Raw genomic sequence first — 27,363 nt, 5'->3', positions numbered from 1 at the left:
CAAGTTCCTTTTCTGGTGTTGCTAGCTGCCCCTATTCTTAGTCCCCCAAATCACAGTCTCCATTCTGAAAACAAATCCCCAAAGCCAAGAATAAACTGCCCCCCACCCCAGTGATTTATCAATTTTATTGTAATTTAAGCATACTCCCTGGGGAGCCTCCTCCCCACAACCAAGAAGCTTAATAAGGTTTGAAGTCAACAAAAATCAATCTTGTCTGTCCTAGGAGAAATTTTACTGCTATGAAAATAAGATTTTCTCCATATGGCTGTAGTAACAAAATTACATTTCCTTTCAAATATTCCATTTATTTTTTGCCCATTTATGCACTTTTATGGTTCTTTTCCCCCATTAGCCTAAATTTGTGAGTTTGCATTCTAGATTGTTCCAAATTCCAAGCACTCACGATCAAGTGTCTTTTGAGATCCATTTTGATTCACTTTATGTTTCTGTACACTTAACACATAATGAGAGGGTCACTCTGTAGAAATACCTTCACCTGTTTTCTGAAAATGAGTCCTTTCCAATGTGTTTCACCAAGAAGTTAATCTTAATGTCAAGAAATATTATTCAATGAGTGAAAAAAATGTGACCCGCTGTCCTCTAGGAGGGCACCTCAACAACACTCTCCTCTAGTATTTGAAATGATGCCAGATTATCATGAAAGCAAACAATTGATGAATTTTGCATCATTCATATCAGAAAACTTCAGTGTTAAATGTATCTTCCAATGAAGTTGGAATTTTGGGTTAGTGACTCATTAGAATGATGACTTGGCAACTGGAGGCTCCTTTCCATGACTAATTACAGGATAATAAAAGTGTATCTTATGGTTCCAAATCTTCCTTCCCAGACCTTCCAGTTCCTGTCTAAAAGGTATCTACAAATCGCCTTGAAAGTTGAGGGACTGGAAGACGGAGCAAAGATGGAAGGAGGAAGGAACTCTCCGTGGGGAAGTTTAGAATAAATTAAGTAGATTTGATTAGTAGAAGAAGATAGCTACGTTTCAAGAAGATGTTAAATGTTTTGTACATATCATTTTATGTTGATTAAACAGTACGCTGTAATTTCTTTTCTAAATTGAATGGGCTACAGTGAAAAATGGTATTTGGCCTACCCTGAACAATAACTTCTCCCTGAAGACCTTTACTGCAAATTGAGAATTTTAAATTAGATGAAGAAATAACAATGCGTGATGTTGCTAGGCAACCACTATATGTCTGTTAGTAACAGAGATTCCAAATGGATAAGTTTTGGGCCACATTCAGAGAACAAATAAACTAATTACCTGGGGCAAAATTAAACGAATTTCCATAAAGCTAAACCTAGGCCAACATCATTTTGTTCATACAATTGTGCCAAGGAGTGTGATTTTCATGATTATGAAGCTTCGTGACTTGGGTTGTGACTCTTGAATCTTGGTGGCTCAGAGAAGTGGCTTTGGTTTGGGAGGGTGGTGACGGTGAAGGCAGGTCAGGAACTGGGGAGGTTCTCAGCTGCAGATGGTCAGTTGGGTCTTCACAGCTGTCTGTTTTTGTGGATACTGGTTGCTCCCAAGAGCAAAGATGGGTGAAGGTTCTAGTTTTCGTCCTCTAGAACCTCATCACCAAGTGTTGACACTGAAAGCAAGTTCCAGAATGAATTCAGCCAGCACACGAACAAGCTTTGTTTAGCCAAGAGCACAAAACCTATCCTTGGAAGTACAGGGAGGTCTCAGCTGTCTGTCCTTCTCCTCTCTGAAGGTCAGACCACACAACAGAATCCTTAGCAATTTCATAGAATCCAAGACTTGATGAGGTTGTAGGTGTGGTGTCAACCTGCTGGCCAGACTCTCGCACACTGCTCGTATCTGGACAGCAGTACCTGGAAAATATTTCTAGCCCCCAATTCACAAACCTTGAACACCACTCATTTCACCAACAAAAAATTATTTCTCACACTTTTTGTGCTAATTACCAAACCCTCTGATAGGGTCAGAGTGTGATAGTTGAAGACTGTGTTGTGGGTTTCTTTCTTTTTTTTTTTTTTTTTTTTTGGTATATATATTTTTAAATTTATTTTTTAATCTATGCATTTTTTAATATAATTTTTTAACTTTTTAAATTGACTTATAATTATTTTACAATGTTGTGTCAAATTCCAGTGTAGAGCACAATTTTTCAATTATATATGAACATATATATATTCATTGTCACATTTTTTTCTCTGTGAGCTACCATAAGATCTTGTATATATTTCCCTGTGCTATACAGTATAATCTTGTTTATTCTACATTTTGAAATCCCAGTCTATCCCTTCCCACTCCCTGCCCCCTTGGCAACCACAAGTTTGTATTCTATGTCTATGAGTCTGTTTCTCTTTTGTATTTATGTTTTGTTTGTTTGTTTGTTTTTGTTTTTTTTTTAGATTCCACATATGAGTGATCTCATATGGTATTTTTCTTTCTCTTTCTGGCTTACTTCACTTAGAATGACGTTCTCCAGGAGCATCCATGTTGCTGCAAATGGCGTTACGTTGTCAGTTTTTATGGCTGAATAGTATTCCATTGTATGAATATACCACATCTTCTTTATCCAATCATCTGTTGGTGGACACTTAGGCTGTTTCCATGTCTTGGCTATTAGTTCACCATTTTTAAAGGTTACACTTCATTTATAGTTATTATAAAATACTGGCTGTATTCATTGTGTTGTACAACACACCTTTGTAACTTATTTTATACCTGATAGTTTGTACCTCTTAATCGTCCACCTCCATCTTGCCCCTCCCCCTTCCCTCTCCCCACTGGTAACCACTAGTTCCTTCTCTACATCTGTGAGTCTGTTTCTTTTCTGTTATACTCACAAATTTGTTGTATTATTTTTAGATTCCACATGTAAGTGATATCTTACAGTATTGTCTTTCTCTGTCTGACTTATTTCACTTAGCATAATGCCCTTCAGTAGAGTCAGAGTGTGATAGTTAAGACTGCATTGTGGGTTTCTGAAAAGGATCTTTCAAATATGAAGGAACTGCCCCTGGAGTGTAGATTCCTGATTAGGATGTTTAATATGTTGGCAAACCACTCCCAGATTGTAAATTAAAACTGCTTCACACACACACTTGTGTATTTTATCCAATCTCAGATGCCATCACTTGTAAGACGTGCCTTTTTATGTATCACTAAGAAAAGAAATGCTGCCAATAAAACGGATACAGTGCTTCTCAATCACATTAACATTTTATTTTACATTTGTTGAAAGAAGATTGGACTTAGATTTTTACCATATAGTGAGCATGTTTGTAGAGTAAGAAGGAAAAAAAATACATGAAGAATTGCTACAGCTTTCCTTAGAAAATCTTCCCATCCAAAATTTGACTTTTTAAAATCACTTCCTTGACAAAGAAAGTCTTTGTGTGTGTGTGTGTGTGTGTGTGTGTGTGTGTGTGTGTGTTATCAAGGACAGTGAAGATGCATGCACCTTTTCTTAGAATAACTAAAACTGTTGGTGCTGGCTCTCACCTGGCTCTGTCAACATATAGATTTAGCAGGGATGGACCTAGGTGATGGGGGACTGAAGTTTATAAAATTTAGGGAAGGAGGCTTTCAAAAAAAGAGCACAAACTCATAAATACAAAATTAGGTATGATCATTAACGAGAAATTTAGAATGAGAAAATAAATACTACAAAATACTAACAAATTTGCAAAGTCAAATTTTTTAATCAAAAGCTGTCAAATACCACAAACGTTCCAAAATACCCCCCAAATAACATAAATACTTTCATTAATTGACTGCTTGACCTGCCTCTGCGATGTTCTATTTCCTGCTAGTTTTGGCTGCATGCTCAGTGGTTGCTGCGTTGTATTGAGTTACGACGTAGTAGTTATCAAATTGACTTATTGTTCCTTGTGAGAAGCAGTTTTCGTCATTGGGACCCTCGATCCTCCAGACTCTTTCACTGCTTTGGTTCAGTTTTCCATGCCGTTTTATAGGAGACTGCCAGATTCCATCAGGACAAGATGCTGTTGTTACACTAAAAAGCCGCCTCAGGTACTGGTGTGTCTGAAACTTCGCCCACAGGGATGTCTGCAGCTCTTGCCGTTCAGGGCACCGTTACATGTCTGTTCTCTTAAAACAGAGGAATAATAATCACACAGTAAACTGTGTGATTTTCATAAAAAGATGAGGTTTGTTTCCAGTTGTACACATTTCTTTGTTCAGTTTCCCTAAAGAAGAGCACGTCCACGTGGATTTGGATTGATGATAGCCGAGCGCTCTGCTTACAGTTTTATACCTTTGATGACTGGAAGAGACATGTGCGGACTAGCTTTTGGCTGGTCCATTTGTAAGCTTGTTTTCCCCTCACCCGCCCCCCATGCTTGAGGCATTGGAGCTGTATTAGTTTGCTCCAGCGGCCATAGAAAAACACCACAGAGAGGGCAGCTGAAACGCCAGAAACATATCCTCTCACAGTTCTGGAGACAGGAAGTCCAAAATCAAGGTGTCTGCAGGTTTGGTTTCTCTTGCGGCCTCTCTCCTTGGCTGGCAGACCACTGCCTTCTGGCTGTGTCTTCACGTGGCCTTTTCTTTTTGCACAGGTATCCCTGGTGTCTCTTCCTCTTCTTACAAGGACACCAGTCCTATTGGATTAGGGCGCCACCCTTATGACCTCATTTAACCTTAATCACCTCCTGAAAGGCCCACACTGGGAGCCAGGGCTTCAATCTATGAATTTGAGGGAGTTGGGGAGGGACACAATTCAGTCTGTTAGCAGGGCCACCTCTGGCCCTACATCGTTGTGCCAGGATGCTGAGAGGGGTGACACAGTGGGTGGAGGGGAAGACCTGGAAGCATTCCTATAGAGGGATGACTAGTGATGACTGAGTTAAACTTCCAAGTGACCGTGAGCCATGTAAACCTCATCAAACCTCAACTACCACCCGTTTTTCCTGTTCAGCTTCTCCTTAACAAGGTCCCTACCTGACATGAGGAGAATGGAGATGGGGACACGTCAGGGTAAAAGGAGACCATGGTCCTCACCACTACTGGTTGAATATCTAACCTTTGCAGATTTTACTCATGCGATTATACTACTAGGCTACATCTTAGGTCCTCAGTAGGGTCCCCTGCAAGTGAGGAGCCCAGAAGCTTAAACGTGATTAGTTTCATGGTAAATCCATCTCTGAGAACTCACTTGCTTTTGATGACAAGTTTGGGAAAACCCCCAAACACATGAGATTTACCATCTCAAACCCCTCCTGACAACTATTTGGATCCTAGGGGTTAAAAAGTATCCTACTTCATCTGTAGGCTTTTCTTCTAAACGGCTAACATCCAACCTGAAAGTTTTTTTTTTTTCCCAAATGAAACCTCTTATTTTAAGATAATGGAGATTCATATGCAGTTGTAGAAAATAATATAGAAAGATCCAGTGTCCCCCTTACTCAGTTCTCCCCAGTGGCAGCATCTTGCAAAACGATGGTGCAACATCACAACCAGGACAGGGACACAGATACAGTCAAGACATAGAGAATTTCCATCACCATCAGGGCCCCTCCTGCTGTCCCTTTTTAGCCACAGCCACTTCCCTCCCACCCCCATCCTCTCCTCAATCCCTGGCAGCCACTCACTATTCTCCATTTCTAAAATTTTGTCATTTTGAGAACGTTGTATATAGTAGTACCCTCTTACCTGTGGTTTTGCTGCCTGTGGTTTCAATTATCTGCATTCAACTGCAGTCTGAAATTATTAAAAGGAAAATTCCAGAGATAATTCATAAGTTTTAAATTGTACACCCTTCTGAGTAGCATGAGGAAATCTCTCGCTGACCGTCTCCATCCTGGCTGGGATGTGAACCATCCCTTTTCCCAGCATATCCATGCTCTATACACTAGCCACCCATTAGTACAGGATAAAACATAACGTATATGGGGTTTGGTACTCTCTGTGATTTCAGGCATCCACTGGTCTAGGGCTGGTCTTAGAACATATCCCTGTGGATAAGGGAGGATCATTGTAAATGGATCACATAGTATGTAACCTTTTGAGGTTTTTTTTTTTCCACTCAGCATAATTCTTTGGAGATTGATCTAATTTGCCTGCCTTCTCTTTACCATTTAGAGTCTCCTTACATTTGTTTTAAATTTAATGTCCAGGGTTTTAATTTTTACCTACTGAAAGGAATTGAAAAAAAATGCATCTATTCCCTTTTGGAAGCAGACGTCCACCCTGCAGGCTTTGATGCTGGTAGTTTTTTGGTGTTTGCTCCTATGCAGTCACTGGCGATGACACAGGACTACTGCCCAGCCAGGAGGTGAGTCAGAGATGGTAATGTGTGAAAAAAAGTCTTTGACTGCAATACGATGTTATGTAGCCTATGATGAGTATTTTTCTGGCTGTCACAGACCATCTAGCAGGGAATCTCTCAATTATCCGTACTTTAAGGCCCACCGGAATTCTGGTCCCCTCACCTTGGTTTCCCAGTCTGAAGATGCTAAAATCAGAAGGATATTAAACTTGGCTAATGTTGAATAAAGCCACTGAGGGGTTTGTGCACATAGTTTGTGGTACGGTTTGAGTTTCCAGGAAGCAGTAGAGTGTGTAGGATGTTTACTTAGGGGCACTCAAAGGAAGCAGGATGGCTGTGGTGGCCACAGCCAGCCACGTGTGGAACTTGGGTGCTGGATGACCCTTCAGAACGGTCCAGAGCTGGACCCAGCTGGCCAGTCCTTTCCACACCCGCTGAGAAGAGTCTCTGGATGGGGGCTACTCTGAGGGGCACAAGCAGTCAGCCAGGAGGCTCTGTGCAGCTGAGACATCCCTGAAAGATCTCACCTTTCTGGACCATCATCCCTGAAAGGTCTGTCTTTGAGTAGCTGGACATCGAGTCCTTCACCTAAGAGAGCTCCTGGCACTGTCTCTCAGGACCCCGTGCCTCTGCCCACGGTGTGTCAATAAATATACATATTCCAAAGATATATTTTCAAGTGTTTTCCTATTAGGGGTGTATAGTCAAAAAGTTGGGTAACAACTGTCCTTGAAAGCTGATTATTTTTGTGGGAAAATCATGCCCATATTTAAGTGAACAACAATTCATAACTTCTGATTTGTTGATAAGAGTTTTTTGGTCTTTAAGGTGGCTTTTTCCCCCTAAAAGGGATGGCTTACATTTATTTGGGGTTTTAGATTAACATTCAATTTATTCAAATAAAAAAAGTACAAGTTTTGTTTTCCTTAAGCTTGTCAGCCCTGCTTATAAATCTTATTGTTCTTTTTATAAATCCAGTGAATTTTAACAGTCCTATTCAAGGGTGCTTTTATTAGTGTTTCAGTTGGACAGACCAGACTACCTTAAATAATCAGCCCTGTTTACAACTTAGTTAATTAAATTCCTTTAAACATTTTTACTGCATTTCTAAATATAATATATTTGATTTTGCCTCTGTAGTTAAAGTCATAAATTAAACTTATGGATATAGTAAATCTCAACTTCTCTTAAGCATTCCAGCCCTGTTTACAAACCTAGCCAAATTCTTTTAAACCTTTCAGCTTAAAATCTCAAGTCTAAAATAAGATGCACATTTTAATGGAATCACCAAGGGAATCCATTGGTTCTGATAGGGCAAATTATCCCGAAACACTTTAAATACCAAACACTCACAGGATATTCCTCAGTATAACATACAATGTTTATTCCTCAGTGTAGCAAACAAGCATCTGTATTCTAACCTTCTTTTGGGAGCTGGGTGTCCTCTGATTGTCAGAAGCTCTCAGGTATTTTTAGGTGGATGGTGATGGTCCAACCAGGTGATAGGAGCAGGTCTCAAACCTGACTCTGCCCTCCATATGGATATTTATTAAACAAACTCCTATGATCAAGCCTGTGAGCTCATGAAGTCCCATTTCTCTATCTTGTGGGTGGTCCGACCATGTTGCACAGAAGTTCACCTGAGGAAGATACGATGTTATCCACAGATGTCTCCCAACTTGATGGTGGACATGGGAGTCTTAAGATATAAAAAGTTGGTGACATTATTTACTGGCCTCCTCTATCCTGTTCATGAAGTGTGGGGATTGTTACTAACATATTTTACTTAATCACATTAACTTGCATACCACTAATTTTACTAACAAAATCCCCTTCAGACTCTTTCTATGTTAATGAGAAAAATCTTGGGTGTTGATGGAGATTTGGGTCTTTTGCTGTAGCCTTCTTGGTGTACAGTGGGCTTGTTGGTAGAATGCTGACCTCAGGCTGGGGTTCTCCATAAGGCCACTGACTGTGCCTAAGGGGTCACTTGAACTGACACATTGCATTGCACTATTTCAAGATAGATTATATACATCTTAACATCTTCCAAGAGTAAATGAGGCACTCACCAAAAAAACAGTTTTACAGTTTGTTATGGACTGAATTGTGTCCCCACCCCTCAAATTCATACTTTGAAGCCCTAATACTCAATGTGATGACATTAGGAGGTGAGGCCTTTAGGAGATAATTAGTTTTAGATGAGGTCATGAGTGTGGAGCCCTCAAGATGGGATTAGTGTCCTTTAAAGAAGAGATACAGAGAGCTATCTCTCTCCTTCTCTCCTCTCTCATCTATGTGAAGACAAAGGCATCATCTGCAAGCCAGAAAGAGGGTCTTCACCCGTACCTGACCATGTGGGTGCCTTGATCTTGGACTTCCATCCTCCAGAACTGTGAGAAATACAAATCTGTTCTTTAAGTCATTCAGTCCATGGTGTTTTGTTATGAGAGCCTGAGCTAATACACCATTCCAGATGTATGGGGTTCACAGCCTTAGCAGAAAGATGTCACTTCTCTCTAGGAGAATTTCGTCTGAGTTCCATGCTCTGGATGCGCCAGTCTTCTGGTGCTTCAGGTGGACATATGGAGCCTTTTAATAATCATCCATGGGGAACTACTGGGACTCCTAGACCACACCCTTCCAATGGGATGAACTTGCACCCCGTGTCCTCCTGGGTCAAGTTAACTCTTACCAGTTACTGAAGTAACTGTGAGTTGAGTGAAGCCCTCAGTCTCGCTGAGATGGCACTGACTTCCCTCCTTACTTGGTTTGATTTTGCATTTCTTCAGTTCCCTTAAATAATTTTAATGGTTTCCGTTTTCCTTAGCAAAATTAGCCCATAATTCTTTCCCCTCATTTGAGTCTGCAGTGAGTCCCACCCCACTGCCTTGAAATAAATCTCTTTTGGAAATTCTCTTTTTCTTGCTGTTTTATTCTCTAACATGGATTATGAAATTTTGACCCATGTAGGAGAATGTATATAGTGTACGTGTATCCTATGACGCACAGTGATGCGATAAACACCAGGAATACCTTGTAGAATCAAAGGAAGATGGAGCCACTGGGCCTCGGGAGGATAGGACTTCTAGTTCTGGGGATCTTAGAAACAAAAGTTTCCAGATGACCTCTCTAGTGTATGGTTGTCAATCCGATGATTCAGCTCCAACTCCCCTCTCTCCTGTGTGTCTCCTTCAAGGGTGAGTTCCCAGGAAGGAAAACCTGTTTGACCTAGATTGCTCACATACTCAGCTCCGTGGTTAGGGTGTGGCAGATCCTATCACTGGGGGACACAGAAGGTCAGTATAGTTCCCCCAACAGAAAAGGTGAAGTAGGTAAAACAAACATTCACTTCCCACGCGCTCCAAGCCAGGAGCTGCGGGCGGGGCTTCGCCGGGGCTCTCTGTCCTTGTTGCCACTTGCTCCCATGTGGGTTTCACCTCATTTGGCAGTTGCTGGCCAGAGCATCCTGTTCTCTGGCTGGTCTCACTTCATTGTATTGCATGAAAAATCCTTGAATAGCATTTGAATGTCATTTTCAACCAATTTTCTCGCATTGATGTGTAGATTTTCTTTGTTACTCGTTGCTGATTTTGAGGAATTAAATTCCATGCTTGACTCATGTTTTGAACCATAGCGGATATTTCAGGGGTAGGTCGGCAGGGTTTGTGAACGGGGTGAGAGTAGTGGAGCAAGAAAGAAGATGAATGAAGTTGCATATAGCAGTTCTCACTAAGGGAATACATGAATGAATTATAGGTAGAGTTTTAAACCTTAAGAGTTTGGAGGAGTCTCATAGGTTTCTGCCAATGTGGGTTGGATTGCCTGACCTCTAGTCCACCTGGCTGTGGTTTTCCGCTCACGCCTTTACTCTCAAAGGTTTGGTTTTTCACCATCTGCTTCATCTCTGCAATCTTGTGTGCCCACCTTAATAAAAATAATTGCAAAAATGATAGTACCTACCCTTTTCAAGAGCTTATGTACTAGACATGCTTAGCACTTGATGTATATGTTTAGCTTAATTTTCAGACCAGCTCTGCAAGGCAGATCTTTCTATCCCTATTTTACAAGGTGGGGAAACTGGAGCTTTGTGAGGTTACTTCTGCTCAGTTTGACTTGAATTTTTGTCATCGGCATCCACACTGCCTGGTGGCAGCTGACTGGAGAGGCAGGATGGTCACAGGGCCAAGAGGAGTCTGCCTGTCTGATTCGGATCTTGTTTCCATCATTTACTAGTTGTGTAACCTAGTAAGTCCCTTAACCATTCTTGGCCTCAGTTTTCCCATCTGTATAGTGAGGAGAATCACTGAACTTACTACTAAGGTCATTGTGATAATTAAAGAAATTAACATATGAAAAGCACATGAAACAGTGCATGGTCTTTAAGGGGCTCAACATAAAGGTTGTTTATTGTTATGTGTCCGTGGGTGGTGTATAGAAGGGAGAATTCCTGGGAGTCAGGACGATTAACTAGCTGTGGGATTTTGAGTCAGGTCATTTTGCTCTTTGAGTCTGCTGACGTGACCGTGGAATTAGGAGGCAGATGGAATGTTCTCCAAGGGCCTCTCAACAGTAAATTGGAATGAATGAGGGGCTTTTTGCACTTCCTGAAGTCCATGCCATTTCCCCTAGGAGTAACAGGTTGGAAAAGAAGCCATGAAGGGTGACAATAAGGTCCTCCCACCTGGACAGGTGTTCTGCCCAGAATGTCTCTTGCCAAACAGAACTGGCCCCACACAAGCAAGCCTGGGGTTCACAGGCTGTAAACCAGGGCTCCCTGAACTGGGGTACTGAGAACAAAGGAGCCAAGTGCAGGGTTTCCAAGGAGGTGGTGGCAGCAGTGATGATTCAAAGACATACACTTTCAAGGCAAGAATCCTTAACTTTCTTTGTCCCTTGGACCCCTTTGGCCATCTGATGAGGTCCATGCAACCTTTCTGCAAATAATATTTTTAAATACACAAAATAAAATACATAGGATTATAAAGAAAACCAATTGGGTTAAAATATAATTACCATATATATAATTATACATGTATAATATATAGCTGATATACATGTATGTGTATATATAAAGTTGGTGATTCAGTAATATATGGGCTTCTTTATTACTGTATTAAATAGCCAGCTCAAGCTCCCATGGCAGGTCTAACAGCCACCTAAATTTTGAAATAGTGATGAGAGTAAATATTTTCAGATACCTGCACAACCTTAATGTGATGTGAAAATACTGGTGATTTCTCTTGGTGATAAAGTCTCCGAGAGGACAGTGGTTGGCTGCCTGCATTCCCATTTGAAGGAAGTGCTAAATTTCAGTTAGAGGTTAGTGAAAACAAAGATGTTAATTTTTTTCCCATCCAAGTTTATAGATCCCCTGAATTCATGCCACCCCAATAATGTCTGTGGTTCTATGACCCAAAGGCAGATGCGTAATGATACGTAGGTTGGAAGGCCTGCCCAGGGTTAGGAAAGAGGAATTTCTAAACAACAGCCACAGCATTCCTGATCTGTCAGTGGGAAGGTCTAGAGAATGTGGAAATTAGAAAATCCCTTTCCAAAGGGCAAAACGTTCACTCTAGAGGCAACTTCTGTGACATAAAGGATTGAGAGGCAGCATGACATTGAATTCTTACGCCCCCGAAGGAGGCGAGGGTTGGCATAGGTCATTTTTGGCCTGGATTGCTTTCAGAGGTTCTTACGGAAAGCCTAGGGTGTGTTTCCTATGCAAGTGCAATAGGGTTAAACATGTGAAAATGCTGGCTTATCACCCACAATGCAATGGACCAGTGGGATGATTTAATGCAGCTCTCAGTGGGACAGTGAAGATTTATGTGGATAATCATCCCGATGCTGGGAATGATAAGTTATCACATTTATCATTTGCATATAGTAAGGCCTTTCATGAATTCTCTGGGTTCTCACAATTCAACCCTATGCTTGAGAAGAAGGTGAATAGCTTTTCGATTTAATTAGTGAGTACCAGAAAGGTAAATTGAGAGGGTATAAAACATCAATAGTAGACCACGTATTAAGACTGAAAGAAAAAAATGGAAGCTATTTGTTCTCTGACAAACATTATGTGTTTCTGACCTACGTTTGTTTTCTGCATTGGCAAATCCGGTGTAGACACAGTAATCTCTGAAGGTTTAATGCGAGCCGTGAGCGTGTTCTAGGATGTTTGCACAGGGGCCGTCATTTCTGGATAATTTTATGGCTCTCCCAACGCAGGATCTGTGGAAGCCAGCAGGTGGGAGCCAGACTCCTGAGGGGCTGCGGAATTAATGAAAAGACCAGTGAGCCTCTCTCTGCACATGTTCTACATTTTTCCAACCACATGAGAGTTCTCACTAAATTTCTTGGTACTTAAAAAGGATCTTTGAAAAAGTTAGGAATCATTGCTCCAGAGGATAGGCAATTACTTCCATGGAAATGTGATTTCAAATTTATTCTTAGCAAATTTCAAAAGACATCAGCAGGTTCAACTCCTTACAGACACGTTTCAGAGGCATGACTTTTATGAAACAGCCTACTCACCTTCATATACCAGACTTTATTTCCTTTTTTATTTCCTTACTTATAAGTCTTTCTTTAAAAAAATTAGAATCTCAGTTTTAAAGTTCTATTTCAATATTATTTTAAAACTTACATTCGTAGATAAGCTTGAGTTTGTAGCTAGAAACTGGCTATCAAAGTCTCTGGCTGCAACAGTTTTTAAAGAAACCACTGCATTTAAATTTGAGCTCAAATTACATGAAGCAAGGGAAGGAACGCAATGGAGGCTTTTTGCTCATTTTTGGGAAATAGAAGACGATGGGGAAATTTATCAGAGAAAAGCAGTCAATCTGTATCATGTTTTTGTGACGTGATTTGTTTATGGAGTGATACTTTTTTTTGTTTGAACTGATGCAACTTGGGGGTCTGGTGGAATTCTGGAACTTTCCTAAGAGACCAGTGCAAGGTAATTTTTTAATTAGTCATTTTCTCTACCACAGGGGTGGCCTACTTGTTATTGCAGCGGAGAAAAGCATCAGAAGGGCTTTGAAGGCGTGGAGCAGCCTCGAAGTTCTCAAGTTCTTATGAAACGTAGCAGCTCACTGGGAAGCCCAAGGTAAGAATTCATAATATTCAAAAGAAATCTTTGCTTCATGCTGGGAGATCAATTTGCTCTTCAAGGTTGAAGGCCAGCTTGATAAACTATTAGATCAGCTAAAGATACAGGATAGTTCATGGTTAATCTTCAAGGTAATCTCCCCCCATGGTGGCCTAGAAGGTGGAAACACAGGGATCTCAAACTTGAGAACCATACTGTTGAAACATGCTTGCAGCCCAAAGTCTCCCTATCTTACACGCCTCTGCTCTGCCACTGATAAGATAAGGATTTTTGAAAGAATTCCTCAAGAGAGGACTGTGATGTGGTGATGGCCATTTAGAGGGGGCTAAGAAGTGAGAGCTCCAGCATAACTTGTTAGGACTCAGGTCTCCTGCTGGCAGGAGCAACTGACTGTAGCCACGCTCAGGAGGTAAGCTCAATGTAGGATAAGAAATGCACTTTCAGAATTGGATTTCAAAAGGAATCATTCAACAGGCTGGCCTCCATATTGGCCTCTGCACCTTCTAAACAGAATAAGCAGATTCAGCAGGCTGCTACACAGTGGCTGTGAGAGCTGGCTGGTGGCCAGGGAGATCTACTGACCCAGGTTGGTCCTAATGATGTGAAAAGGTCATCACATCAGAACGTCAGTACAACACCTTATGAAGCTGACATAATCCCTTTAAGAATGAGCCAGGAGAAAAGCCTCAGTCCTTCCCACAGAAGCCCTTCCATCTTTCAAGGCCAACCTCCCGCAGTTGGACATGGACATTGCCGTGTGCTCAGAAGCTGTCTGGAGCAAGCTCTGGTTCCTGGGATCCCACATGCAGACATGATTTCCTTGAGATTTAAGGTCTTGAGAATGAAGCAGCTGTGGGGCCATCAGGCCATTGGCTATTGCCTGTCTATTCTTCCAGGTACCAGAGCAGAAAGGACTCATTCGGTGTATTCTTGGTAGAGGTGTTTTCAATAAGGAACAAACATAGGTTAATTAAAAGCAGATCTTGCTGAACAAAAGTAATTGTTTCTTTGATTGTGATCACTGATTTTGTGGGGAGAGGGAAATGAGAGAAGAGACCTTAATTTAAGGAGCAGCTTGACATTATGCCACTTGATTATGAAAACAGTGAATTTGGAAGTGCAAGTGAGATTACGTTCCTGAAGGGTGAGTTTGTCCTTGAAGAACAGCAAACGGTGAATATCCTCAGTGGGTCACAAGGTGGAGCCTGGAACAAATACCCTGGGGAATGTCTCAGTCACTCCACTAATTGAATCACTTGTTTGATTTCCCAGTGGGCTGTATGTAGGCTCTTTGGGGGAAAAAATCGATAGATCTTGACCTTTGCATTTTTATAGTATTCACAAATACGTGACACTCAAATATTTGTTGAAAGAATGAGTGAAGAGAGGAAGGAGGCAGGCCAGTTTCATTCAGTTTAGGTCAAGGCTATGAGCAAAACTAAGAATAGGCCGTGTTTGGTTTTCATCTCTTGTGTAAAGCTGTCCTTATATCTTCAGGAAAAGGTGTCCATGGTCCTCCCTGGTCCTACTGAACGTGCTATGGCATGTCCTCTCTTCCATCTTACTTCCTCACCTCTCTTTCCTACTCCTGCTGACTGGTGAATTCACAGACTTAGCACATGTGTATAAACACAGAGTAACATGAAAAAGTAATCTACCTCACCAAGCATTGTTTCTAATCTCAGGGTAATGTCTGCTCTAAGAAAGCTGGCCTTCCCAGTGTCCATGATTCAGGGGCCACCTCTCACCCTGCTAAGACATCTGGACTCCTTAACGTCTAGAGCCAAAGAGCAAAGTCAAAGGAGAGATGAAGTGTATCTTGCCAACACAAGGCTCATTTTTTGAGGGGTTCAGTTATTTCCCCCAAACATTTTCTTAAGTAAGCCACACTGGAAAAGGTCTTTCTTAAAGGAGAAATTTGTCTACCAACAATAGGATAGCAGAGGAACATCGTTATTTACACAAGAGAAACGAATGTGACATTCATTCTCTACAGAGTGATATTTCCCCCAAGGAGGCAAAAATTGGTTCTTGGAGGGGAGGAGGGTTGGTGAACAAACTTTAGATGTTATAATGATTTGTGGACCTCTAAAGTGTCATGGTGCATAGACATATAGTATACTGGTGCCATTAAAATTTCATGAGAAGGGGTGATTAGGAAAAGTCTAAAAAGGCTCCTTGGGTGGGAGGGATGATGATGAAAAAAAGTTGAGAAACACTGATCTACGTTAAGTGAGGTCATTTTCTTGGCCACGTTTCGAGGCCCAGCTAACATTCAGACTTCTCTAGGAAGCTTTCCTTTCTTAAAACCTGTCCCAGTCAATGAATTCTCAAAACTGTTTTCGTCAAGGCTATAGAAATGGTGATATTTGTGGTAATATCACATGACTTTCTCTGAAGCCCCCTGAGGGAGATCAGAGGTGTCAATTCAAGGGTGGAGACTATGGGATGGGCTGAGGATTCCAGAATAGATCACCTGTTACAGGACAGCTCATCCAAGTTCCCGTCTGCTCCCTCATCAGACGTGAACTTGTAAGGGGTCAAGAACAGCCTTCCCTACAAACATCTTTGGGGGTTTTCATTTCTTTCCTGTTGCTGTGTTGATTGGCTTCAATGTAGAGGATTGAAGGATTCATTGTCTGCTTACTTATTCAGTCATCATTTATTAAGTCCTTACTGTGTGCCAGGCATTATTCCGGTTCCTGGATACACAGCAACAATCTAGAAGGACCCAGCCCAGAAAGAAACCCATACACTCACGATCAATTAATCTACAATAAAGGAGGCAAGCGTATACAATGGAGAAAAGACAGTCTGTGTGATAAGTGGTGCTTCAAAAACTGGACAGCTACATATAAAAAATGAAATTAGAACATTCTCTAACATCATAAACAAAAATAAACTCAAAACAGGTTAAAGATCTGAATGTAAGACCCCAAACCATAAAACTCTTCAAGGAAAACATAGGCAGATCACTATTTGCCATAAATTGTAGCAGTATTTTTTTTGGATCTGTCTCATAAAGCAAAGGAAATAAAAACAAAAATAAACAAATGGGACCTAATTAAATTTAAAAGCTTTTGCACGACAAAGGAAACCATTGACAAAACAAGACAACCTACTTGAATGGGAGAAGATATTTGCAAATGATATAACTGATAAGGGGTTAATATCCAACATATATAAACAGCTCATACAACTCAACATCAAAAAATCACACAACCCAATTAAGAAATGAGCTGAAGAACTGAGTAGATATTTTTCCAAAGAGGAAATGCAGATGGCCAACGGGCACATGAAAAGATGCTCAACATTGCTAATCATCAGGGAAATGCACATCAAAACCACAGTGAGATAGCACCTCACTCCCTGTCAGAATAGCCATCATCAAAAAGACCACAAATAACAAATATTGGTGAGAATGTGGAGAAAAGGGAACCCTTGTACACTGTTGTTGGGAATGTAAATTGGTGCAGCCACTGTGGAAAACAGTATGGAGGTTCCTCAAAAAACTAAAAACACAGTGAAAAAAATATGACAATGAATATATGTATGTTCATGTATAGCTGAAAATTTGTGCTCTACACTGGAATTCAACACAACATTGTAAAATAACTATAACTCAATAAAAAAATGTTAAAAAAACCCCCCAAACTAAAAACAGATACCATATGACCTAGCAATTCCACTCATGGGTATGTCTGAAAAAAAATCCAAAACACTAATTTGAAAAGATACATGCACCCCCAATGTTAATAGCATTATTTACAATTGCCAAGATACGGAAGCAATCTCAGTGTCCATCAACAGATAAATGGGTGAAGATGTGCTCTACACACACACACACACACACACACACACACACACACACACACACACAATGGAATATTACTCAGCTGTAAAAAAGACTGTAATTTTGTCATTTGCTGCAACATGATGTACTTATAGGGTATTATGCTAAGTGAGATAAATCAGACAGAGAAAGACAAATACTGTGTAATGTCACTTATATGTGGAATCTAAAAAAATACAACAAACTAGTGAATATAACAAAAAAGAAGCAGACTCACAGATATAGAGAACAAATTGGTGGTTACCAGTGGGGAGAAGGAAGAGGGGAGGAGCAATATAGGGGTAGGGGATTAAGAGGTACAAACTATAATGTATAAAATAAGCTACAAGGATGTATTGTACAACACGGGGAATATAGCCAATGTTTTATAATAACTACAAATGGAATATAACCTTTAAAAATTGTGAGTCACTGTCATACACCTGTAACTTAGATAATATTGTATATCAACTATACTCCAATGAAAAATAATTTTTAAAAAGGACCCAGTTTCTCCTCTCTAGAGCTTAATCATTAAGGGGAAGCCAGGTAATCAATGCATAAACAATAACATAGCCATTTGTAATAAAATTCTTCTATTTTTAAAACTGGGTGGAGGGACAGAGAATGACTGAGGGCTCCTCAGATCAGGAGATCAGGATGGACCACTGTGAGTTGAGGGCCACTGAAGGATGAGAGTAGTGCCAGCAGGAGCAGGTTTGGGAGAAGTGCATTCTTGGCTGGGAAATATTCCTACAAAGACCCCGAGAGGGGATGGGAAATAATCTCTGGCTACATTATGGACCATAGAGGGACAGGAATGAGCAAAGGAGACGACTGCTGTCATGAAGGCCAGAGATGGTGGTGATGTGGCCATGGCAAGAGATGGATGGATTTGGGTTAAGCTTTGGAGGTAGAGATGTTAATGAGTCCAAGTTCATACCGCTTGCCGCACGACTAGCCAATAAATCGAAAGATGAGTGACTGGGGCAAGGAATAGCTACTTTATTTGCAAAGCCAGCAAACGAAGAAGATGGTGGACTGATGTCCTAAAGAACCATCTTAATGTGGAATAAAACTGAGACTTCTTTTATGTTAAGAGAAAGGGGAGGCAGTAAGGTTCAAGATTAAAGGACAAAGCTGAGTGCAGACTTCTCGGAGTCATCTGGCCTTCAGGGGATGAATAACTATTCTTTGTTCTTCTGCTTTCTCACGTGGTGCCGGCTCACAAGACTCCTGCAAAAACTTCAAATTGTTAGCAGTTATTTTTACTCTACCATTCTTATTTCTGCCTATTAACAACGTTTCTGGGCTGAAAGCAAACTTATCTATACCAAGTACTAGCCATAACTAGCTTGGGACCATGGGATGGAAACTTTCTTCAAGGAACTTAATGAGCTATTCTGGGACAAGCAACATTTCTCTAATATTTAGTTCTTTCTGTGCCAGGCTAGAGTGATAAAAGTATTTAAGCTAAAGAATGAGGGAGGCAGTTCCAACATAGTGTTAGTTCTGCTCTTCCTCTGTTACAGGCCCAGGAGGGTCTGATGGACTGGAGGTGGGGCGTGAGAAAAAAAATGAAGACATCAGAGATGATTCTCAGGCTTTTGACCTGAGATACGAGGTAAAGGAAAGGATCACTGCTAAGACTGGGAGGACTGGGTTGAGAGGAATTGGTCCAGGGAGAAAAGTTTGATATTTCTATTGATATACAAGTAGAGACATCAAATAAGCAGTTAAATACACAAATCAAGAGTCCAGTGGGTCAAGATGGGGATAAAAATTTAGGGAACCTGAACTGCAGCAAAAGACACGAGGGAGACAGGCGTCTTACACTACTTGTGCCCAGAGCCACTCATGGCAAACTTGGTATATTCTACCTTTGTCTTTGCCTTACTTTTCCGGGGGGAATAACTGTGTTCCAGAGGAGATGATAGATTCCTCCAGTTAGAGGCCAGATCTCTTACTTCTCTGGGTCTTTCCCAGGACATGAAGGATCTCAGTGTCCTGTCAGAGCCCTTTAATCTTGTACTAGCGTTCAGAGAGAGCTCTGAGCTCCTTTTCCTCACTATGAAACCAGGGGGGCTTCTCTGCTCTGGTTTTGCGTGAGTTTCAGGCCACCACGGCTCCCTGCCCACCTGTAAGGATGCCTTAAGCCTCTGCAGCTGCTGGGAGGGTTGTCAGGAGAGCAGGACTGGTGGGTTCCATTCCTTTCTTCTTGACCAGATCTCCCATTTTTTCTCATCTGAAGCAAAAGCAAAACTGAACCAGACCAAAAAAGGCAAACAAGACTCAGCTCTATTTAGAAAACAAACACGGAGATGATAACTCGCCCTCTTCCCTTTATTTCTCGTATCCAAGGAGCTAACTTTCAGTTTTCCTTTGTTGGAAGTGAAATGGACGTTTCCCCCTTTCTGTTGGCTTTGTAATATTTGCTTAGCAACTCTTTAGTAATGGTAGGGAATTACAGCTTGTCCCAGTCAACTCATTCTCAGAACTGTTTTCCTCAAGTATGTAAAAGTGGTTATTTCCTCCTCAATCCTCCGACAGGGAAGATGAGAGAAAGGCCTGGGGCGGTGGCAGCCGCTTAAGAATGAGGAAGCGTTTTTGCTAGAAAAGGCTCCTAAAGTCACAGGCTTTCATCATGAAAGGGACAGATTCTATCCAGAATATTTTGGAAATCTTCTGAACAAATATTTAGCAGACCTCGATGCTGCCTTGAGGATGACACGTACTCTTCTTAATCATTTTAGATCAGGCCTTCGGAGAAGTTATAGCACTCAGAAGGTGCTTGATAGAAACATGTAGCTTGAGCCATTAATCCAGTTCACCATGTGCTGTGTCCAGCAGAAGAATTTTAGCCTTCTCTGATTAGGAGTCAAAAACAGAAGACCAAGTCAGATGCCTAATATCGTCTTTATGCAATTCTATCCTCCTAGGTTGATTCACTGGTATTGCCAGATTCCCATACATTTTTTTAAACTAGTAATTTGATAAAGTTAACTCCTCTGTTCCCTGATCCCAGTAACTAGGAATCAGTGTTAACCAAGGATATAAAAATAGGAGGGGCTGAGGTACTGACCTGTCATGGACAAAATTTTCTAAGGAGAAAGCATGCTGTTTGGGATTGAAGAAAGCATGGTCCCTCTTCTGTGGTTGTGAGTGAACACAGTGGGAATGACAGCCAGATTGCTTCTGGTGGCAGCCAAGATCACACCTGATCACCAGGCAGTTCTCAGAGTTTGAAAGGAAACTGGCGCGATTTGGGGATCATGAGAAAACCAGGAGAAATCTCACGGGACCACAGGTAGCTCTTCCCTCCTGCTCCATCCCATAGCATTCTGCGGGTGCTGGTTGGTGGGATATAATTCATTTCACATACGTGGTTTAAATAGAATGCAAACAAATTCCTGTTACAATTACTCTCCCCTTTAAACTGTTAATACAATTTCTAGTGTACATTTTAAAAATTTACTTAAAATTACATTATTCAATTCTGAAAAATATATCATCTTTAAAAATAAAAGTAGATTTGACTTACTTGGCAAGTCTCTTTGAATACATATGAAACTAAGCTAATAAAAATAAATCATGGGGATGAGACTGAAACACACACACACACACACACACAAAGGAGGTAAAGCATCACTCAATAGAACCACAAACAAATGATTCTCTTAAAGAAAATCTCTAAAATTTGCTTAGAGTAATGGAATCTTCATGGTTTTGAAATAAGTCAAGGCTCTTGGCACACTGCTAGTATGCATAAATGTGCAATTCCCCACCCCCAGCCCAGCAATCCCAACTCCAAAAGGGAAAGTTGGCTTTGTTAATGGGGTAAACAAATCTGTTGTATACTTCATATTTGCTATACTCTTCCTTAAATATTTGGTTTTGAAAAATCATCCAATTATTGCTGTCCCACTGTAGGAACGACAAAATTGTAGTTGGAGGCTATAGGTCATTGCCTGGGGGCCTCACAGCGACTGAGACTACCTGCGGGGCTGCTGCAGCCCTGGGTTCTTCTCTACACTCCAGCTGGCAAACCAGGGGTGATGCATAAGCATGTATGCTGATAAAGCACTGCGTGCAGAGGCTCCCAGGCAGACATTCATAAACGTGACACACTTGAACTTGCTTTCAGTGGAATCCTACAGATAAAGATTTATTCCACAGCTCAGTGCAAATCCAGCCTGAGAGCTCATTGTCATAACCTTCAGATATCATGACCGGGTCCTTTTGTGACTTCTGTCAGTTCAGCCAGCCAAAGACATCTACTGCCTGGAGGAGAAGGTCGTGATGAGAGGATGCCCATCCCAGGGGAGAAGGGTGTGCGGGGCTCTGGTGCAGGAGAAGCTGCCAGAGACTCGGAGTCTGGAGGCTGGGTTCTTGGTGGCTCCACTGTGACTTACCTTTCTAATCTTGGGCAAGCCACTTGATTTCTTTGGACCTCATTTTCTTTAACCAAACCGAATGATTTGGATGAAATAATTTCTAAACTTCATCTCTAAATAATTGTGTGATCCCTTCTGAGGAATCAGAACTCCATCCCTCACCTCACCTCTCAGCTTTTCTTACCCTGCTCCTCTCCAAGAGAAAGTTATAGCTTGAAGGATAGCCCTAGTTAAGTAGGTGGGTGTGGAGCGGAAGACAAGAAAGCGCCAAACCACTGAGCAGCCCGCTGCCAGGTGCGGAGCTGTCCTTGGTAGATGATGTGCCAGCATCCTGCAGGCTTAGCTCCTCTTCCCTTTTCTGGTTTCTTTAAGGTAAAAGGTGAGACCTGTAGCCCTCAGCATCACTGGGCCCTTTCTGGATTCTTTCTGATGCCATGTGTACTTAAAGAAATTTGTGCAATTATTTCGTTATGAGATATATTTAAACCTTAGCCAGATAGATTTTACCTGAGCAAGAATCCCTCTCTTAGACAATTAAATTCTCTTTTAATGTTCCTATGCCACATTTAATAATCTTTGTGTCCCTCTACAGCATTTCTGGATTGGTAATCCACTCCATTTTTATACACATTGGGTTGGAAAATTTGGAACTGCTATATATTTAGCAGGTCTCCAAATGAAGTCCATTTTTAAGAAGAAGAAGAAAAAAAAGAACAAAACTCTCTTCTACTATAATTGAATTTTCTCTAAGGTTTTAGCCACCATTATGGGGGATTAAGGGCTATAAAAACTTCTAAATTTTAGATATGCTGCAGTTAAACCAATAGACTAAAACTTAGTTTGAATTATAGCTGTGAAACCGCATTATTCTAGAAATAATTCCAGTACAAATGCCATAAAAGTGATGATTTTTTTTTTTTTTGTGATCTAGGCTTTCTTCCCCCAATTTCCTCTCAGATGGTCTTATGACATCTCATGGCAGTTTGAAACTGAATTATAAGTGGTAAGATGCATTAGTCAAACATTTATTCATATGCTTAAGTCAGTATTGATTAAAAATATTTAAAATTTTCTATTTTGTCAATAATTTTAGGTTTCTGTTGGCATGGACTTCTGGGCTATGTTCTTGCTTTATCCCTGTTTATCACCTCAATTTTTCAATCAAGCATTAGTTCCAGTTAATTGTCGTTCATTATGTCCCTTTAATATTGCCCAGAGAGAGTTAACTCCTACCTGCCATGTATTTTAGATGCTCTGTATGAGTTCCATGAGACCCAGGAATTAAGCTTAACTATTTAGAGTGAGAAGATTGAGTCTCAAATATGCGATCTGAGGCCACGCAGAAAGAAAAGGAATTATTTAGGGCCAGAAAAAAGAAGTATGTAGGAAAAAGATCACCTGCTAACTTGAAAAGAGGTAAAATGTAAGGAGTGTCAGATGAGTCACATATCAGATTGTTTAACTACAGACATTCTATCAAAATGTCTTGACTCTACAAGAGCATTTCATTAAATGAAGTGTGCAAATACCAGGAGTGGGATTGCTGGATCATAGGTAAATTCTCCACAAAACCCCCAACAACAGGGTAAAGGGAGTTTCTGGGTTGGTGAACACATCGAGGTGTGGGAGGTTGTAATGAAAGTCTCTTTCCTCACCTGCCTGTCACACCCTGCCCTGTGCCTCTCTTCCATTTGGCTGTTCCTGAGTTGTAGCCATTATAGTAAACCCAATAATAGTGAGTAAAGTGTTTTTCTGAGTTCTGCAAGCTGTTCTAGCAAATTATTGAGCCCAAGAAGGGGGATGGGAACTCTTCACTTATAGGCAGTTAGTTGGTCAAAAGTACCAGACTCGCAAGAGGCCAGACTCGCAACTGGCGTCTGCAGTGAGGGGCAGGCTTGTGGGACTGAGCCCTTAACCCATGAATCTGTCTGACTCTGGATACATAGTGCCCAGATAGAATGGAAATGGAAATGGAAATGGAAATGGAAATGGAAGCCACACATTGGGTGTCAGAGTTTTGTAAGAAGAAGAAACAAGGGTTTTCTTTTAGCCTAGATGTAGGTGATGTTTCTGCCCTCTCAGCAGCTGTGTGAGGGTAGTTTTAGTTATAAGGGACAGAAACTGAATTTAATGTAACATATATTTCCCGTGTCAGGGAAGTCCAGGGTTGCCTAGGCTTGAGGAGCACATGCAGTGACATCACAATGTGGCCTGTCTACCTTTTGAATCTGCTGCCCTGAGTTGCTTCATTCTCAAGCAGATTCTCCACGTGGTGGCAAAGGTGGCTGCCAGCACACCTGGGCTTAGGTCTTCCCAGTGATGAAGCTAGAAGTCCACAGAGAGTGTCTCTTTTCTGATGATTCCAACAAGATCGCTGTGGGGAGAGGGGCTGCCCGTCCAGCTCCCATGAGTGTCAGTCCCTGAAGTAATAGCTCTGCCCAGGGGCTTGGGTTTCTCTGGTGCACCAAACCCGAGTCATGTTCCCTCTCCTAGGGTGGGGGAAGAGGTTCATCTGTTGGAAGGGCTTCTGTTACTGGATAAAATGGAGGGAAGGCAAAGTGAGAGGATAAAACCCATAATTACAACAGTCCACCCCAGCCACCTTCCAGAAGAAGCAGGAGACAGCTGCAGGTACCCAACCACTGCCTTCATTTACTCAAGCCACCAAACTCACTGTTTCCTGCCTTCAGTATTTTCTCTGATGAGAAGTGAGGTCAAGAGTGTCCCCTAATCAGCATCAGTGACTCTTTTACACATCTGTACTCACGAGACACTGCTCATGATTTAGCTGAGGTTCAGTATTTATATTACTCATGCTCGGAGTCAGTTAAATTCATTTGGGATCTGAAATCGCGACAGAACAGCAGGCCTCTAGGGCCGATGGCTGATACGTGGACATGCCAGCACAGAAGAGGAAGCATCTCGGGGTTGACAGTGTCACCGCCCCTGCCAGGTGAATGTTGTTTTGTGTTTGAGCCATTCTGTTGTTAAGAAACAGATACTCTTCAGTCGAATTGCATGGAGAAGCAAAAATTGATTGTCAACAAGTTTGTGGCTTGGAATGTTATTACTCGGGATAAATTGTAAGGGGAAAATGGTCTTTATGAGAGTGTTGATATATTTTTAATAGAAACTCTCCATCCCTGATACAGTAGATTATAAATATTTCCAAGGGGAAATGGTACAGTAGGTTTATCACATAAGTGCTTTATGCTGGTTTGAGTGGATTGAGTTTCTTCAGTGCCAGAAACTCTGAGAGTATTTACTAAACAAGAGACACAAACATCCTCTCTATTATTAAGACTTTAGGTCATTTGCATCCTGGGCCATCATTTTTAATTACTTGGAAAAGTGATGTGCTATTAGACTTCAGTCATAGAGATGGAGAGGAAAAAAATCATTCTGTTGAAATTTGTCTCTCTATTTTCAGCTATGCATGTATACTTCAGATTATTTTCTATTGTAGGTTATTACAAGACATTGAATATAGTTCCCTGTGCTGTACAGTAAAATTCTTCGCTTAGGGAGTCGACCTGGACATGACGTAGTTTGTATTGACACAGTGGTCTTTGATCTTGTTCTCCTCCATTTCTTTGGAAATTGGTTTAGACCCAGTGGTGGCAGTGGGGCTTTCAAACCAGCCTGGTTATGCCGGCTGGAGGGCCACGAAGGAAGCAGAGGGAAGTCGGATGTCTGCGGGGGAAAAGCAGGCAGCTGTCTATTTGCTCCGACCAGCTTTGCTATGACATCCCTTTATCCAGTGTGTGTCCACGTGCCTGGAGGGGATGGACAGGGAAGACGAAGTTCCACCGAGGCAGCGAAGGGCATCAGGCTCGTCTTACTCCCCGGGGCTTGCCTGAACTGGAGCAAGGGGGAAAGCTAGGTGTGATGAAACGTGGGAGAAACCCCCTTGGAGGCTGGGCAGTGTGGGCAGGGCTCTTCTGACCACCCACTGACTTCTCTGGATGCCCGCAAAGGGGACGTAGGGGCTCCCAACTCAGAAATAGCCACTGAAGCCCAGGGGCCTCTCCCCTGTTCGTGGTGCAGAGCAGTGAGTCACACCACACACTCAGGCTGATGTAAGTCTCACGACGTGGCATCTGTCAGGCACTCTCAGATCCTCTGTCTGCAGTAGTTGGATAGGGTCTCCTATACAGAACTTTATGACAGTGGACGAAGGGATATGTTGAGAACAACTGGGTCTGTATTCCAAAGTGAGACAGATGAATAGATGTAGATGTAGATATGTGATTTATGAGATAGCATAATATTATAATATGTAATATTTGTAATATATTAATAGCTATGTCATACACATATATACTATATATTCTATTACATATATAGTATATGCAATATATAATATGTTAAGGTGTTACATGTTACATGAATACACACATAATACAATGTTATTAATACATCTCTGCCATCTATACAGTATTATTTATGATATAGGTGATTGCACATGGATTTATTTATTGAGACACATACAACCATGTGGTGGGATGATTTTTGGGTAGACTGTCACTTAACCCACTGCAGCCCCTCTTCCTGCAGAGGTATTTCCCCAGGAGATGAATTTTATCTCCTTTATACATACTTTCTTTTACTCAAGAAGCAAATCTTTTCAATAAGGTATCCTTCAGGCCAGTGGTTCTTGAACTGTGGCCCAGGACCGGCAGCGTGGGCCTCACCTGAGCACTTGTGAGAGATGCAGTTTCCAGGGCCCCGCACCAGCCCTGCTGGCTCAGGAAGGGATGCTGTGGTCCAGTGATCTGTGTCCCTGCAGGCCAGTTTGGGCATCCTGGGCATCTCAAGTTGGAGAACTTCTGCTGTGGAGCCAGGTGCTTTCAGAAGAAACTCGCTCTCTTCTGCAGGACTGTGTTCTGGTACCCTGGGAGATGTATAGTTTCCTGGTGCCAAGGGTTCAGCCCTGCCCTCCTCCTCCTCCTCCCATCCCAGGTGTGGAAGAGCTGTGAGCCCAGAGAAGCCCCAGCTCAGAACAGCTCCTCTGAGAGAAGCAGGGCTCTCAGCTGCTCAAATGCACTTTGGGAGGGTTGTGGGCTGAATTGTGCCCCTCCCCCATTCATATATTGAACCATCACCTCAGAAAGTGCTCTTATTTGGAGAGAAGGTCATTGCAGATACAACAGGCTAAGTGGAGGTCATACTAGAACAAGGTAGGTCCCTCATGCAGGGTGACTGCGGTCCCATAAAAAGGGAAATTTGGACACAGACATACAACCAGGGAAGACACAGTGTGAAGATGAAGGCAGAGACGGAATGCCAAAGATGACCAACAAACTCCCAGGAAACAAGGAGAGAGGCTCCGCCACAGCCCCCGGCAGGAACCAGCCCTGCCAACACTGCCATCTTGGACTTCCAGCCTCCAGCTTGTGAGACAATACATTTCTGTGTTCAAGCCACCCAGTGTGGGGTCCTTTGTATGGAAGTCCGAGAAAACTAAAACAGGAGCATTTAGGGTTACTTTTCTTTTGAGCTGGCCTGAGTTCTGAACAATTAACTTCAAGAGAACTTTTTGAGCACAACCCATTTGTCAGCTGGGAATTGCCTTACAGCTGAGCAAAAGCTCTCTGTCATGTTGACAATTATTTGGGACATGCAGTTCTCAGTTCCTAAGAGTGTTCAAGATGATATTTTTAGTGAATTTTAAGTGATCTTAATATCTTGAAGCAGGTTGTCAAAAGAATAATATTTTAGGTTTTATGGCACTTTTGA

At 41.7% G+C, this 27,363-nt stretch overlaps 1 long non-coding RNA gene across 1 annotated transcript in view; it reads left to right on the top strand.

The window, feature by feature from the left end:
- LOC123615353 (uncharacterized) overlaps positions 1–27,363 on the top strand; it is a 224,553-nt gene that overhangs the window by 135,959 nt on the left and 61,231 nt on the right. The window contains exon 5 of the long non-coding RNA XR_012503620.1: positions 13,280–13,395. This is a non-coding gene — a long non-coding RNA (uncharacterized LOC123615353). The remainder of the gene's footprint in view (positions 1–13,279; positions 13,396–27,363) is intronic.

Source organism: Camelus bactrianus, chromosome 3 (genome assembly GCF_048773025.1).
Source record: "Camelus bactrianus isolate YW-2024 breed Bactrian camel chromosome 3, ASM4877302v1, whole genome shotgun sequence".
In the NCBI taxonomy this organism is placed as follows: Eukaryota; Metazoa; Chordata; class Mammalia; order Artiodactyla; family Camelidae; genus Camelus; species Camelus bactrianus.
This window is presented reverse-complemented; position numbering and strand designations above follow the sequence as displayed.